Source organism: Balaenoptera acutorostrata, chromosome 2 (genome assembly GCF_949987535.1).
Source record: "Balaenoptera acutorostrata chromosome 2, mBalAcu1.1, whole genome shotgun sequence".
In the NCBI taxonomy this organism is placed as follows: domain Eukaryota; kingdom Metazoa; phylum Chordata; class Mammalia; order Artiodactyla; family Balaenopteridae; genus Balaenoptera; species Balaenoptera acutorostrata.
Window position 1 is genome coordinate 87,612,598 of NC_080065.1, and position 13,695 is coordinate 87,626,292.

A 13,695-nucleotide genomic window follows, 5' to 3' on the forward strand; every position below is an offset into this window, starting at 1 on the left:
GGAGATGTTATTTCTCTGAAAAGTGACTGAGAAAAAGCTTTGTCAATAGCAGATTAAAATAAAGCTAAGATAAAATACTATTATTCTAGCCAAATGTAGTGGTTTTATTCCATCTTCAGGAAAAGAAAGTGACATATAAAGATGCCCAGGAATTAAGTATGGTTGATCAGGTAAGCCCACTAACTGAAAGGTAAACATAGTTTTGCTATAAGATACTTTGTCCCCCTTGCCTCCACTGAATGGAGATTTTTTGTTTGTTTTGTTTTTTTTGTAACTATAATATCTCAAAGCCCTTAAAAGAATTTATAAGACAAAAAATGACTTGCAGTAAATTCCGTTATATGTGTGGATAGTGTTGTAGCCAGATTCTTGCATCATTTTACACATTATATTTGGGCTATAGCTGGGTGAGCTTCTCCCGGCCCTAGATATGTGAGTGTGTGTGTGTGCGTGTGCGTGTGTGTGTGTGGTCTTTGACAGGGAAGATGGGTGAAAGGCAGTTGGGGATGGGGAGCAGGTAGGGACAAAGCTGGGAAGAAGTGTATCTGAATGGTCCTTGCACATTTGGTGTCCAGGACATCCTGGGAGACAATTAGCCACACTGAATTTAAATGGTATAAATGGGATAGTATAAAAAGGGATGGAATGTAGCTGGTGTTAATGTCATGATAAATGAAAATTTGGTGCTTAATAGCAGCCAAGAACTTCCCTGCTTTAAAAAAATTAAATTAAAAGGATGATTTCATTCTTCATAAGTACTCCTAGTGCAAAAACCAAAAAATAGAATTTGTTTCCTGTTTGAATCCAGTGTTAAATCTGAAATATGGTCTGAGGCAAAGAGAACCAGCTTCTCTGCAAAGCCTTAAGCAAGCCCTTTTGTGCTTGCCAGCTTTCATTGAGTACACGGGTTGCCCTAGTGATGAATGTCCTGCTTTGTGTGGTCTCAGCATTTTTTTCTGGAGAGGCTGTTTTAATGAGAAGGTGAATAGAGGGGCTTCTTTTGAAACCAGGATAAGAGGAGGGACACTTCTGAACATGCAAGCATAATGGTGTCGTTCCTTATCACAGATCTGACAATCCACAGAGCCTGCTCGACTCTCTCTCTCTCTCACTCACTTGTTCTCTTCTTTTAGCTAACTGCTGTTTTGGATTGGCCTCTGGTCTCAGTCTCCTGGAATCTTCTTTTGGAAGTAAAGAGTAACCAACCAATCGGATCTCATTTTGTCACTCTGGCCTTATCTTCTTTCCTCCAAAATGGGACTGTTCTTGGTGTTTCAGGGAAGGACACACCCATGCTCCTTTCTCCTACCTATTTTTAAATGCTGCACTTTTTACAGATTTACCCACATACTAAGAATTATGCTTCAGCCTGTTTGAACACCCTTTCTCCTTCAGGATCCATTATGCAGGGCAGGAGTGGGAGGAAACCATGTACTTGTTATATTTGAGGACTTGCTTGGGGCTAGCTGGGATTGAACACACACAATAAACTCTTGATTATCCATGCTAATGGAGGGAATAGTCATTCAGACCATACACATTGTTTCTGACTTTGAAATGTGTTGTGTGATATTTTTTTTCCTTTTGAAAGCAGTAGGTGGTTTACTTAGAATGATAGTGAAATTGCTCTTGTACCGCCTGTGTCTGGGGTAGGCAAAGCTGTGAGAGGTACCATTCTCCTCTTTCTTCCTCTGCCCCTCAACCTCCACTGGCACAGACTCTTCCCGCCTTCATATCACGTGTTCCTTTTTATTTACTCCTTCTCTTATCAAAGTGAACTATTTGGAAACTGGTGAAGGGGTAAGGCTCACTTGACAGATAACTAATTGAGGGAGTGTATTGTCAGACATTTATATTTAAATAGGAGTCAACCTCAAAGCTAAGGAAACAAAAATGATTAATATTTGTCTGATCAGTATTTACACAAATAGAGTAAGTTCCATGATGATAGGTATTTATTGTTAATACTGCTTTGGTGGTATGTCTTTCTGTTTGCTTTGTTTACTGCTGTATCCCCAGTGTTTAGAACAGTGCTGAGTATATTTATTAATATGCTCTTAATAGATTTTGTGGACCAAATGAATGAAAAATCTTATAATTTTCAAAATACTTTTTCATATACTTTTTTAATATTCTTACTACTCTCCTAGAATATAGGCATCATCGTCATTATTATTAAAATAACAAATTCTTGGTTTATCCCCCCCCTTTTGTTTGTATGTAGCCGACGGTCTAATTCCTTGTAAATTCTCAAAGGAATATAGGATAATGGAAGGATTTTTTTCACGGACAGTCTCATTGAACTTTTGCTATTTTGTACTTTGTTGATTTGTCAGACAAAGTTTTTATCATCCTTACAGAGACAGCTTTTCTTTGGAGATAGTGGCGAAGTGGTATGCTGCTCACAGGCCGTTTCTATCACCGGACCTAATCTGTCACAGTGTGTTTGTGTGTGTGCACAGAGCAGGAATCTCACCCCAGCTAGGCCCACTCCAGCCTATTTTCTTAATAAATAGAGTTAAGCAAAAGAGCTTTCAGCTTTGTGCCATTTTAGCTGAGAAGAAACCAGAAAGAGAAGGTCAAAATGGAATGGAACCCCTTTTCCTTTTTGATCCTCTCAAAGGAAGATGAGATGGCAGTGGACTGTTAAGGTGGGTGATTTCTGATTCCACCTGAGGTGTGCAACTTGGCTTAGAGTTAAAACTCCCTGAATGCCTATGATGTGCTAGGGAAGTGAGTTAATCGTTTGGCCCTGGAGCTAAACCGGGGTTGAGTACCGGTTCTCCCACTGACCAGCTTTACAAATGGAGCAATTTACTTAGGTCCTCTGGACTCCTGTTTCTTCATGTTTAAAATGGTGATAACAATAGTATCTGTTTTACTGGGAGAATTACATATTTAAAAGTCTGCAAAGAGCTTAACTTCATGCCTGGCACACACACAATTACTGACTCTGATGAACACTCCTTGAGCACCTACTGTGTGCCAAGAAATGCCAGAGAACTTTGGCGTGTTCTGTATTTTAATCCCTTTATCAACCCATCCTTCCCAATGAGAAAACTGAGGGTCATAGAAGTTAAATAGCATGCTCAATGTTACACAGTCCTCAGGGTGCTGGGGATTTGGACCTGTATATGTCTCTTTGTATATCATGTGGCCTTTTTGGGGTTTCAGTGCCCAAACCGTTGAATCCATTACACAGCCATGTCCCCCATAATAAATACTTTGCATTAGGTTATTGGGGAGATAAAATGCAAGAGCATTTATCAAAGCAGAGATGTATTTAACTCTCTGGACATCTCGCCTCCTTCATGTTCTTTGGAGGGTGTGCTTGGGCATCCACCCTGGGGCTTGGCAGGGCTCAGCTGACATGACGCTTCCTGAGAGCAGCTTTCCCTGACCACACTATCTGAGACTGTTATTCAACCACGCCACAGCTGCCACGAAGGCATTGTCACAACCATGAAACGTAGGTGTATTTGTCCGAGTCATTGCTGGTTACCCCCACTGCACCGTGAGGTGTCCATGAGAGGGGACTTTGCCGTGTTCACAGCTGTATCTTCAGCACATAGCACAGTGCTCACACGTGGGAGGGTCACAACACATGTGTGACCCATCTGCAAATGAAGATCTCTAACTCTTGTGAGAAGGCTGCGGTCCTGTCAGGCAAACGTTGTATTGGACCAACCACACAGCTAGGCTTTCAGTAATGGATAAGGGAGGGTGTGAGGAGTGAAAGTTGCCTGAATTCTCTGCCCGTATGTCCGCTTCATGCCCTTTTGATGTCAGGAGGGAGCTGTCCTGATTCTTTTGCCAGGGAGTGAAGCCTTGAGCTACAGCCCTTGGCTAAATATGTCCTAGCTCAGCTTCTGCTTCATCCTCATTAACTCCACTTCATAGTTGGCCATGGGGAAAGATTAATTTAGTGACCAAGCTTAATAAATAGATGCTTCTGGTCTTACATTTCATGCATCGCTCTCAGAGGCTAAGAGCTCATTGAAGTGCCAGTTTCAAGATGTCAAGGGCAAGCAGCTGGGCTTGGGGGAAGTGCAGAGATATTTCTGCTGAGCCTTTGCTCCCCAGCCCATCTTGCAATCACCAGAACTGCAGCGACGACAGGAAAACCCTTCAACATCCATTTCCCGTGCAACCCAAAAACCACATTTCTGAATCGGATTGTCTGTGTGAGGCATTGCCACATGTGTGGCCCTCCAAGCATATCAAGCCACTCTTGCCTGAGATGTATGGTTGGAAATTTTTGGTTTTGTCACCATGTATACGTTCTGTCATTGCATGGCATCTGATATAGAGATCTAGTATCTCTTCCCTCTGAAAAGCCTTGGCAAAGAGTTTCCATTTTTGAGGAATCTTATTCCCGGGCAGCCATCTCCAGGGAAAATCGAGTGTGAGGTACTAGATGGTAAACAACATTGTATCCCATAGGGACTGAGGTGACCTGAATAAGTTCCAGAGCGAGTCCACGATGGCAGCATAATCATTACAGTGTGTGTGTGTGTGTGTGTGTGCCCATGCCTATGTGTAATTGTAATGTATAATTAATACAGAGCTAAAATTAAACTCCTGGGTGAAAGAGACGGGCAGGCTGAAGAGGCTGAGGAATATTAATCTCTAAGATGCAGCTTGTTTGCAACAAACGTAGGACTGCATTCCTCTTCATTTCAGTGGGTGTGCGCCTGTGTTTTGAGTTGCTTTTTGTTGTTAGTATTTCAGCCTTGAGGAAGAAGGATTTTGCATCTTACCCACTCCCCATTCCCTGCAACCCCAGGAAGAAACTCGGTTTCATTTAACCTTGTCCTCAGGCTACTTAAGTACTTTGGTTTTTCCAGATAATTAATTTTTCTCAAGTGGCAAGACTCACAAAGGCAACAGAAACAGGACGTAAACATCCCTTTCCTGGTGCCATTCCTTTGCTCTCTTGGCACTGATTTTGCCACGAGTCCATGAAGGTGTGTCACCTGAGAAGACTTCCGACTCTTGCTCATGAATACTCCTCATAGCGCCCTTCATGTTTCTTTTGACCTTGAAGAGAAGTGACCACTGGTTGCAGTTGTTGCCCTTGATTGTTAGTGGAGTTTGCTTCTTGGAGCAGCTGTTCCTTGAAACAACTATCAGAGTAACTAAGCTTATTTCTACTTTTCAAACCCAGACTTCATTTTAGCCTCTGCATTATGATTTGTGCTAAATGTGCATTATGGAAGAATTTACAGGGAAGATGGTCTTCACTTCTCTTCTTCCCTAGTTTATTGTTTGAAACTCACTGACAGGCTTGAGCTGAACAATCATCTGGCAAGACATAGCTTCTGAACTCCCACTTTACCGTTATCCACACACAGACCCTCTGTTCCTGCTTTTAGCTGAACGCTCTACTATTTTCTGCCACAGGTTATAGTAATACAAATTCTGCATGTCTGTTTCCACACCTAGATCTTGTTATTCCTTGTTTGGGCAACGATCTGATTTCTTAGTAGTTTTAATAATTTCTAGCTCCTGGTTTCAAAGTTTTCTATTGAGCCCCCAGAGCACCTTCTAACAAGAGGTAGTACACACTAGACACAGAGTCCTAGCATCTTCTTCCTAGAATTCCAATGAGATGAGAGAGACAGAGAGACAGAGACTGAGACATATAGTTTGATCCAATTCACTCTTTTCTGTAACAGCAGTAGCAAGTATTAGCAAGTGATTTTCAACCTCTCTTGTCTGTGATTTGCCTTTGTCACTGTGATCTTGAGCATGCTATTAAACAACTCTGACCCTAAGGCTCCTCATTTGTAAATTGGAAGACAGAAACAGGTTTAGTCCTCAATGGGTGTTGGGCTAGCAGAGAACCCAACACAGATGAAAATCTTCATTTTACTTTCTTTTTTCTGTCCTTGATGGAGTAGGAAAACCAACACTGAAGCTGTAAAAATATGCATCCTGAAATTGATCAAAGCATATATTTAACAGACTGGAAAGTCTATTTGACAAAATTGTTTTGAATCTCTCATCAAATTTGATGGTATTAAATTGTTAATTTTGACAAGAGAATTCTTTCCATATTTGAATTAAAACAAATGTTCTGTAAAGGGTCAAAGAGCTTCTTGGAGACTTTCATGTAATGATAATAGAAAATAAAGTACTAAAAGTAATATCACTAAATATATCATTGGCTAAGTATTGTTATTATTCTTCTAAGACCACTTATAAAATTTAGAAAATTAAGTGATAAATAATGGGCCCAGGGTGTCTATGTAAGCCGGCTTAGGATAACAATCAGGTTGGAAGGAAAAACTAGAGTTCCTTTTGATGTTATGTTTGCATAGCCAGCCCACTGTTTTCACCCAGATTGCATACTTATTGGGGATGACTTTGAAGCTCATGAAAATACAGGGCCCCTCTTAAAGCTGCTTTTGTATATAGCAAGGCCAATTTTATTACTTAACCAGTGTGTTTACTGGGGGCTTTGAGTGTATTGATAGAGACAGGGGTGGGACTGTAATTCATTTTAGCCACGACTTAGATAAATTCTGTCCAAGATATATTTAGGGTTTCTGTTTTAAATTGAATTTGTTTAAAATATAGTGTGAAGATTAGACATGTGAAGAATTCAAATGTTGCCAACTTCACTCACCACTAATTCCTAGACTTGGAATGATTTTTCTCTTTGCAGAAACAAGGTGTTTGAAAAAGTGGTTGAGAATTGCAAATGTGATATCAGAGTTATGCACGTGCTGTGATTTCTTTCCTAAGATACAGTATGTTTGCAGGATCTGTGACGTTTGCTCACTTTAAGTTTGGATGCTTGAGTAATCCAAGGGTGTTGAAGAGACAGTAATATTATAGTGGTTTTTTTTTGTTTGTTTGTTTTTTTAATGAAAGGCACTGTTGGCATTTCCAAGGGTCAGGGAATAAGGTTAGATCCTGCATTTAGGTGGAATACCTGTGTGATTTGTCTTGAGGTCACTTTGTCTTTCAAACCTCTTCATCTGTTTACCCTTAGTGATTGAAACTCTAAGATGTCTCACATCTTTGGGTAAAATCACTAAAATGAAAATGTAATCTGGGAGAAGTTGCTATGTCTACACTCATTTTGCAAATTCCAATTTATAAGGCGTGTCTATATGTGCCTCTCCTGGGAACTACATCTACATTTAACTTTATGGAATAAGCAACTAAGCTTTGTATAGGCAAGGATGACTGACAGCACAGGCTATACTCCAGTACTTGTAACATTGTTATTGATTTTGTTCATTTAGTCAACCAATAGTATTAATTAATCAATAAATACTTTCTGTAAAAGTGGAAGATCTAAATACCAACCCTAGAGTATAATTTGTATTTTTTACACTAAACATCAACTCTTACAATTTTTATTGGTCACTACTTCTTTTGATTTCTGTGTTAAAATAGTTACTCACCAAGAGCCTCAGATTTCAGAATAAGAAACCTTCTGAGACATTTATACAAAAGGGTATCACAATTTAGAATTCATCAAAATCTATTAGCAGGTCTCATAAGCAACTTAGTAACTAGTTGGTCCTTTTAGCTGTCACAGTTATAATTCTTCTAAGAACACGTTCTATCAAGTCTTCTGAGTTCTTATACCTACTCTTCCTTATGGTAAGCAGAGAACAGAGGAAGAAATGAAATATTACCACCATAACATGCTCACAGCCACAAAACAAATATATTAACTTACAGTTGGAGATGATCCTCCACTTGTCATATTTTTCCTGCCCAGATCCCTAACCACCGAATTTAGGATCAGTATGTGAACATATTAAGTATACTTCCCAATCCATCATTATTCATTTCTGACGTTTTCTACTCATTCCCCAAATTCTTTTAGATGTTAAAAATGGTCAGTGCTCTCTGTTTGGGTTTGATGAGACCTAATAAACAATGCTGCTTCTTCCATCTAAGTCCAAACCAAGAGAGAGAGAGACACAGAGAGGCACAGAGACAGAGACAGAGAGAGACAGAGAAATCATACAGACAGACAGACAGACAGAGAGATGAAGATCAAAGAATCAGATTTGTTTGCCGATACCACATGTGCTTGCTGATGCTGAATTAGAGAGATTAAGAAACAGTCAGTGGTAGAGTGGGACAAATCCATCTTCTTTTAGATAGGGCTTACTCTAGATTATCTGGCTGAAGGAAAGAGGGGCAAAGAAGGTCTGAACTGGGCATGCTAATTCCTTCTCAAAGACTCACCGGTCAAGTCAGTTACTCTAGGAGGACGATCTAGCAGGAGATAGAGAGTGACCAGGGATGCTACTCTAGAAAGTTCTCCACACTTTTACTGGAATGAGGACACAATTTCTAGTAATGAAATTTTATCAGTTAGCAATTTGTATTTATAAGAAAATGAAAACTGACTCAGTAGCTTAAGCCAATAGGAGGGAGAAATTTAAAAAATGAATTCTGGATAGATGACTCATGGAACTGGAGAGGATGAGCACCCAGGCATTGGGATGTGCAGAAACCAGGGCAACTCAGAGAATGTTGGTAGAGGGAGTACACGCGCAGTCTCTTTAGGTCTGGCATGGCCATCCAAATGGTTCAGCTATGACTTCCTTTACCTCTGTGCATTTCTGTTCAAAATTCAAATTCGTGAGGGTTTGAGTCTCAGTGGCTTAGGTAGGTTTATTATAGTTTCTGTGAAGGTGGTTGCATATAGCCATTTTATATCAACCTTCACAAAGGCTTAGAGCCTGGAGTTTAATTATTACTCCACAAAGGCATGCTGAAGTGAAGCTGCTGATAATTTAAAGAAAAATTCTGTTGTTTTTAAGTGGCACTATGTATCATCCCATATAGGTTTATTAATAACAGGGAACTGAAGAGGCATATGGAAAGCCAGAGGCCGATAGAGGCTAATGTCTGGCTGATGGTGGTGGAAATACCTTAGATGTTGATGTCTCTGGTGGGGTTCCCACATAGCCTGCAGAAGAAGCCATGCACAAAGGATGGGAAGTAACCAGGAAAGAAGAAGGAACAATTTACCACACTTTTGCTATTTTTAGGGACTGTGTAATTGCTTTGTCTTTCATTATTTTGTTAATGGTGGGCCATATGTGATATGGTATTTTCTCACATATGTTTTCTGAGGCTGTCCTGTCTTAGATTATTTAGGTCCGTGGACATTTTTCTCAGGTTGAGTGTCTCACATTAAATTCATTATGACACATTTCTTTGGGTTTCCATGAAAGTAAAGCCTGAGACAGGGACTTGGGTGCAGACATTTTATCTGGGGGATGATCCCAGGAAGCAGACGTGAAGGAGTGAACAGAGTGAAAGCCAGGATGAGAATGTAGTGTTTAGGGCATTGCTGTAGGCAATAGGGGATTGATTCTGCTGAGACTCGATGAGACATGTACAGAATGCCTCTGAGACTTGTCTGCCTGAAGGGTTAGAGACTGGGACATCCATCCACTGGCCCTTGCACCTCATTGGTAAGGATTTCCCTGAGAGTGTTAACTCCCCTGTGCTTGTGGACCAGACTGTGCCTGTGCGTGGGCTGAATAGGTACCTGCAGTGTCAGAAAAGACCCTGAGCAGAAAGCAGAAAGACATGCAGATTACATTTGAAATGGAAAGCAGTGAGATGGTTTAGTCTGAGCTTTCATGTACTGTCCACTGCAGCTGTCCTAGAATCAGAGGGGACTGTGATACAGGGTACTTAAATAGTCTGCTAAAATGCTCATTCTGGTCCATTTGTCCATCCATCTAGTCATCCATCTATTCAACCAAATGCACTTAATTGGCACCCATTCTATCCCAGGTCATGTGCTAAACCCTAGAGACACAATGGGAAAGCAAGACATGATCCTCATCTCTAAGGAGCTTATATTTTATTGAGGAAACAAGAGTTCGTGAAAACTAGCAGGAGTCAATAAAAGATTCCATAAGAACAAATAGCATGGACACTTAGTTTTGGAAGGGTCAGAGAAGATTCTTCTTAATGGAAGAAGCAAAATTTAAGGTGGTTTGGAAAGCCTGGAGTGTAGCCAATTATACCTTACTATGATTGGTGTTGTGGTACTCAATAAAAATTAGCTGAATTGGTTGCAATTCTGACAGTTTTACCTGTTAAAATTTAGTCTTTAGCAATTTCTACCAAATCTACTTGTTAAGTGTTAGAATTAGTTCTCTGCCATGGTATGAATATTTGGCAGGGAAATTGTTGGTTGATTAAGATAACATTCCCATTCTATGGCCATCTTTTTCCCAACTGACATTTTATTTTTGGCTCTACACACACCTTTGCTGAAAAAAAATAATGTGAATATGACCTGAGTGTTGCTAATTGTTGAACTTTTAGGCAACTTTGCAGTAAGCAAATGCCAAAGAGAAAACCCTTTAAGGAGGCAGGGATTAATTAGGGGTTGCAAACTGTTCGCCATTAACAAGGTTCAATATGTTTCTTGCTTTGTGAGTGGATTTCCTAGGGTTGCCGGGGTTGGAGTTTAAACATGAAGCAGTTTTGGCTGCTGATATCATGTTTCAGAATGCCCAGGTGTGCTCTCCCACAGCGCAGTCTCAAATGAAGCCTGTTTAGCATCACTTGCTGCTGAGAGCAGTTTAAGCTTGCAACTGAGGTGTCACTTTCTGCCTACTGTGGGAAATTCTTCCCAAATGGTCCTTGGCTGGCATCTTGCCCCAGCTAAAATCGATGTAGTATAGTCCTTTGAATCTGGGCATGGGGCCACCATAGCAGGAGCATAATTCTCATGCGGCAGAGAAAGATGGACATGAGGGGGCTGTAAAACATTATCTCTAGAGTTGCTTGCAAACTCTAAAATGGCAGCATTATACTAAAGAATGGATGTTCGTGCTAATGTTCTTCCCTCTTGCCTTCATATGGAGAGGAGATTCCCTGGATATATGTGGAGAAATTCATTCATTACTTAATTCATCTTTTCAAAAATATTTATTAAGTTCCCACAATGTGCTAGGCACTGCCGGGAGCTAGTATGTGGTAGTGAAGGTCCCTGTTTCATGCAGATTACATTCTCATGGTGGTTGGGGCAGGGGAGACATAAAAGAAACAATCAAATAAATAAGCAAGAACATGATCAGATGATACGTGCTCTCTAGAGGAGTAAAGTAGGGTGATATGATAGGGAGTTCTTTGGTGGATTTTCTGAAGGCTGGCAGGTGTGGAAAGTTGGATCCAACTAGTGGAGTTACAGAAAGAGTGGGGATGAAAGCCTCAGTGATGATAGATGACCTGCATTGGTGACAGCGATGTGACTATGATGAGGGAATCATCTCCTGGGAGAACATGAGTAATCAACTTAATCTGGATGGGGTGATCAACAGGCTATGAAGGGAAATGAGGATAAGTGAAAGGTATTTTAGGATTGGGAGCACAAGCCTCTGAGTGACACCACAGTCCTGTGGTGTTACAAGCTGAGTCTCAATTACTGGTAAGAGGCCAGGGTGAACCTCTTCCCATAAGAGGTACAGTGTTGTGTGGCTGGGACACAAGGTTAAAATGCTGACTTTCACTGGGGCAACTGGATGACAGGACTGAGAGATTTTCCAATTTTCAGGTGTATCAATTCCCTTAACATATTCTGTCATCATCCTGACCCTAAGGGATCTATTCTCATAGCACTTGCTGCATCTATGGCTTTATCCCTGAGGAAGGATTCATGAGCCAAGAGATGCATGATTTTTCCACTCTATATATACACCTGCTATGAACTGCAGACTGGGAAAGCCAATTTTCTGTCTTTATTCATGGCCGAGGAGAAAGCAAAATGTGCATATTGTTATTTTCAAAAAATATGTTATTAATATTTTAAATCTTCCTTTTGCATATTTCTGCCCAAATTTATCACTTTAGAGAGACCATTTCTTACCATCTTGTCTAAAATAAATACCTAATTCCATTGTACCCATTTAATACCTTTTCTCAATTATTTACTTTTGGTTTATTCAGGATTACTCTTTATATTTTACACTGACTTTTTGAGTTGGATGCTCAACTCATTATTTTTCAGTTTTCCTCTGATAAAAGAATTTAAGGTTGTGAATTACTCTCAAGTATGATAACAGTTATATCCCATTAGTTCTGATACATAGTTTTTACTTTTTTTGAATTACTGTTCAATTCTAATTTTTTTTCAAATTTTCATGATGATTTAATTTTTGAACTACAGATTAACATTTTTTATACTTCTCCATTACAGTTTATTACAAGATATTGAATATTGTTCCCTATGCTATACAGTAGGACCTTGTTGTTTATCTATTTATATATAGTAGTTTATATCTGCTAATCTCAAACTCCTAATTTATCCCTCCCATCCCCCTTTCCCCTTTGGTAACCATAAGTTTGTTTTTTATGTCTGTAAGTCTCTGTTTTGTAAATAAGTTCATTTGTATCATATTTTAGATTCCACTTGTAAGTAATATCATATGATATTTTTCTTTCTCTGTCTGACTTACTCCATTTATAATCTCTAGGTCCATCCATGTTGCTACAAATGGCATTATTTCATTCTTTTTTTTGGCTGAGTAATATTCCATTGCATATATGTACCACATCTTCTTTATCCATTCATCTGTCCATGGATATTTGAGTTGCTTCCATGACTTGGCTGTTGTAAATAGTGCTGCTATGAACATTGTGGTGCATGTATCTTTTCAAATTAGAGTTTTCTCCAGATATATGCCCAGGAGTGGGGTTGCAGGATCATATGGTAACTTTATTTTTAGTTTTTTAAGGAACCTCCATACTATTCTCCACAGTAGCTGTACCAATTTACATTCTCACCAACAGTGTAGGAGGGTTCCCTTTTCTCCATACTCTCTCCAGCATTTATTATTTGTAGACTTTTTGATCATGGCCATTCTCACCAGTGTGAGGTGATACCTCATTATAGTTTTAACTTGCATTTCTCTAATAATTAGCGACATTGAGCATCCTTTCATGTGCCTGTTGGCTATTTGGATGTCTTCTTCAGAGAAAAGCTTACTTAGGTCTTCTGCCCATTTTTCGATTGGGTTGTTTTGTTTTGTTTTTTTTTTTTGCTATTGAGTCATATGAGCTATTTGTATATTTTGGAAATTAAGCCCTTGTTGGCCACATTGTTTATATAACATTTTTAAAAAAGATTTTCAAATGTATGGAATTTTGGGTTTATTTTGTTGCTGATTTCTAGTTTTATTGCATTATGGTATAGTTAAAAAGAATATATATTCTCAAATAACGTTGGATTTCATGTATATATTTATTAGGTTGCTCTTGTTAATTGTGATATTCAAATCTTCTATATTCTTAATAATTTTTATTCACTTGACTTCTAAGTGCCTGAGAGAGGTGTATCAAATTCTCTCATTATGATTATGTATCCTTTCATATCTCTTGAAAATTTTCCCCTCATATTTTTGTTTATGTATTTTCAAGCTATGTTATTAAGTGCTTACAGTTTTAAGATTATTATATTTCCAGTGAATTTATCATTATAAAATGTTCCCTCTTTTACCTATAATTTTTTTTTAATCTTAAAATCACCTTTTTCTGATGTAAAAAATGCAATCCCACTTTTAGAAATTCTTTTCTTAGAACATCTTTCTTCATAACTTTAGTTTCTATTTTGGGGGATCATTGAGGTTAGGTGTTTCTCTTGTTATTATATGCAGCTTGATTTTTAATAAGCTCATATAATATTTTCAGTTT